The following is a 4,509-nucleotide window of genomic DNA, read 5'->3' on the forward strand; positions in this document are numbered from 1 at the left end:
GGATTGAACTAATATGTAGTTGTCAATGTAGTCTTTTTTTAAATTCTTAATAAGTAGTCATTTATAGTAAATACAAATGTTTACATAACTTGTAACATAATAATACAACACAATTTCTCAATATCTATCTTTTTTTGTATGCTGTAACATGTATGTTCTACCATGGCTAAGTGTTTATTTTTTCCTGGCCCCAAACTATCACTATATCTAATTAAACTGCTATTTTGTTGGTTCTGTCTCCGATGCACACACAAAGACTCCCATATCCAAAAATTGACTTCTGGTTACAGTAAGCGATTGTTTATCGCTGTTAATTGGTTCCCGGGCTGCCCAGGGTAAATACATTTTTTTTAAATGAATGTAGTATTTTTTTAAAGTTTGAGCATAAAAACCTGTTTGCAACTTTCTATATATGTTTTTAACATTAAGTGAGCCCTCTAGACATGAACACCCGCATCCTCACCTTTGTAGGTTGCAAACTTTGAAGTGCGATGTGGAGAGGGACGTCTGTATAACAACACTCACAAGGCGGCAGTCAGTCCTATAGCCCCCAGCCTGTTACACAAGTAGGATAGAATTGAACTCTTTATTGTTATCAAACAGAGAGCATGATGAAAACACAGGTGGCTACTGTGTTAGCAGTTAAAATACAAGACAAAAAAATAAGTACCGTATTTTTCGGACTACAAGGCGCACTTAAAATCCTTTCATTTTCACAAAAATCGACAGTGCGCCTTATAACCTGGTGCTCCTAATGTACGGCATAATTTTGGTTGTGCTTACTGACCTCTAAGCCATTTTATTTGGTAAATGCTGTAATGATAAGTGTGACGAGTAGATGGCAGCCATACATAAGAGATATGTGTATATTGCAATATGATGGCAGTAAACACCAAAATTTTAAATGTTCCATTGAGAATATACAACATTTTACACGGCCCTCAAAAATCTGTCAAAATGTTTTCACAACGACTTTGGCAAGCTGTGAAGCCGCACCGCTTGATTGAATGTTGGCGCATTAAACATACGCATATTATTATGGTGTGTGTATAAAGACAGACATATTACCTGGTGTTTTGTTTCACAATATTATGCAAAACCAACTTGTCTTACTTTCTGGTACCTGTTGATGCGTATTTGGGATCTGCATAAGTCCTGAAAATGTTTGCGTGTCCGCAATTGTAGTCCGTGTTGATACCGTAGTAAAAAGCTTCTTGTTATGTGGCATTTATCTTCCATTGTTGCCATTTGTAATATAAAGTAGCGTAAATTTCTTACTTATATCTGTCAGTAGACTAACTAACAAAGCAGTAAAAACTGTAGTGAGTTTACATTATTCACCCACGGAACTTTAGTTATTAAAGGGTTCCGGTCGGACGGTTTTTCACATTTTCGGCGTTGATGTTGCACTAGTGAGCCACGGATGAGGAGATGCTGCTGCGTTATTGATTGAAGTAAAGTCTGAATGTCATTAAAACAGTTAGCTCTGTTTTATGACACTTTGTCCACTCCCGTCCTTGCACGCTACACCGCTACAACAAAGATGACGGGGAGAAGACGCCGCCGAAGGTGAGCCAGATAGGTAAGACAGCCCATAAACTGGCACATCCTGAAAAGACGCTCAGAAAGCTACCTGAAAATGATGTGTAAAACATCCTCTATGCAACATTTTGACCAAAGAGCGACCATTACATGTTATGTAGACCACAAGGAAGTGTTTCACGTTTAGAAAAAAAATAAAATAGTTTTAATGCGGTGCTCTTTATATATGAAAAAAATTGAAAATAGACCATTCATTGGCAGTGCGCCTTATAATTAATAATTACAACCTGCAAATAATATGCCGTTGTCTAGTGCCTGTGCTGTATAGAGCTCGGCAGGGTAAACAGTAATACTCCATATTAGTAGGTGGCAGCAGGTAGTTCGTTGCTTTGTAGAAATCGGAATGCGTCGAGGTTGGTTTGTCGTGATCCCACTCTGCATATTGGCAGACAGCACGCAGTTAAAAAGGTATGTTACGCTTAAACCCAAAAATGAACAAAAGTCTTGCTAGAAAAAGGCACTGAAGCATAGAGATGGCTATGCAAAACAAAAGTAAAACTGAACTGGCTACAAAGTAAACAAAAACAGAATGCTGGACGACAGCAAAGACTTACAGTGTGTGTCCGTACATGACATGAAATTCAACAAAGTCCCCACAAAGAAGGATAGCGTCCGCACAACTGACACGGCGCATCCTGAAGAGACGCTCAGAAAGCTACTTGAAGATGATGTGTAAAACATAATCTATGCAACATTTTGACCAAAGAGCCACCATTACATGTTATATAGACCAGCGTTTTTCAAACTTTTTTGAGCCAGGGCACATTTTTTGCGTTGAAAAAATGCGGAGGCACACCACCAGCAGAAATCATTTAAAAAGAAACTCAGTTGACAGTAAAAAGTCGTTGTCGCAATTGTATGATATGACTTTAAAGCAGGGGCGCTCACACTTTTTCTGCAGGCGAGCTACTTTTCAATTGACCAAGTCGAGGAGATCTACCTCATTCCTATTTATAATTTATATTTATTTATTTATGAAAGAGACATTTTTGTTAACAAGTTAATGGTGTTTAATGATAATACAAGCATGTTTAACACACATAGATTCCTTTCTTTCATGAAGACAAGAATATAAGTTGGTGTATTACCTGATTCTGATGACTTGCATTGATTGGAATTAGACAGTGGTGCTGATAACGTCCGCATTTTCAAATGGAGGGGAAAAAAAGTACTCCTTTCTGTCCAATACCACATGAAAGTGGTTGGATTTGGCATCTCATTTGTCCAACTTGCATACTCGTTTTTAAACACTTTGTTATGAGAGTAGCATATGTGTGTGGCCCTTTAATGTCTGGCAGCAGGTGAGTGACGTCAGTGAGTGTGCGGGTGGGCAAGCAAGTGAGAAAGCGGTCGCTGAGGGCGGGGGAGAAATACATTGGCATCAAACTCCGTAGCCTACTAGCTTGTGCACGCTAGCTTTCTGAGACTCTTATTTTGTTAGCACAGGCAGGATGAAACAGGTCTTTTATGGTGAAGACAGGAACTGTGCTGTTGGTCTTTAGAGTTCTGAAAGTAGGTACGGAGTCTCTAGAAATAAAATGTGTTTTTCTGCGTCCGCCCTGTTAGTGATTTTTTTCTTAAATATGAGCTCGCAGCAGCCAGCGTCATCTCACAAGATCCTCGGGTGCCGAGAATGTCAAACAACTGACGAAAGTGAAGTCTTGGTATGATTGATGATTGCTCATTTTTATGTATATTTTTTAATGCCTGGCTTGAGATCGACTGACACACCCTCCGAGATCGACCAGTCGATTGCGATCGACGTAATGGGCACCCCTGCTTTAAAGCATAAGCATGCATGCATCACTATAGGTCTTGTCTCAAAGTAGGTGTACTGCACCACCTGTCACATCACACCCTGACTTTTTTTCACTTTTTTGGCCTTTTCCTGTGTGTAGTGTTTTACTTATTGTCTTGCGCTCCTATTTTGGTGGCGTTTTCTCTTTTTTTGGGTATTTTCCTGTAGCAGTTTCATGTCTTCCTTTGAGCGATACTCCCCGCATTTTGCTTTAGCGGTCAAGAATATTTCAGTTGTTTTTATCCTTCTTTGTGGGGACATTGTTGATTGGCATGTCATGTACGGATGTACATTGTGGACGCCGTATTTGCTCCACAGCAAGTCTTTGCTGTCGTCCAGCATTCTGTTTTTGTTTATTTTGTAGCCAGTTCAGTTTTAGTCTCGTTCTGCATAGCCTTCCCTAAGCTTCAATGCCTTTTCTTAGCGGCACTTACCTTTTGTTTTATTTTTGGTTTAAGCATTAGACACATTTTTACCTGCACCCTGCCTCCCGCTCTAGACAGCAACGACACTCAACAACAACACCTCATTTGCAGACTATAATTACTGCTTTGCAAACAATATTTTTAACCCAAATAGATGAAACTAGATAATCTCCCACGGCACACCAGACAGTATCTCACGGCACACTGTGGTTGAAAAACATTGATGTAGACCACACGATAGTGTTTTAAAAATGTTTTCAAATCATAATACTACTCCTTTTATGCGCCTTATAATACGATGCGCCTTTTGTATGAAAAAAGACCTGACTCGACCCGCACATCGGCAATGCGCCTTTTAATCCGGTGCGCCCTATGGTTCGAAAAATACGGTAACATGTTAAAAAAATATACTAGTACAAACAGTAGTGCAAAAACCACAATAAAAATCTTGTTTAGGGCCACAAAAAGTGCCCTGGGAGGTGGCATCTACACTAAACCATGAAGTTAAGTAAAGGGCCAAAAAAGTGTTTTGGAAGCACGTACGATTGTTTGAGGTCAATACATGCACATATTTTCTTTAAAAAGTGAGACAATGAACCTCACCGGTAAAAGTTAGGGAATTCCCTTTTGGTCCTGAAGTCCCCTCCGCCCATCACCTTGTGACCCTGTCTGCCTATTCCAGGA

Source organism: Nerophis ophidion, linkage group LG24 (assembly GCF_033978795.1).
Source record: "Nerophis ophidion isolate RoL-2023_Sa linkage group LG24, RoL_Noph_v1.0, whole genome shotgun sequence".
In the NCBI taxonomy this organism is placed as follows: domain Eukaryota; kingdom Metazoa; phylum Chordata; class Actinopteri; order Syngnathiformes; family Syngnathidae; genus Nerophis; species Nerophis ophidion.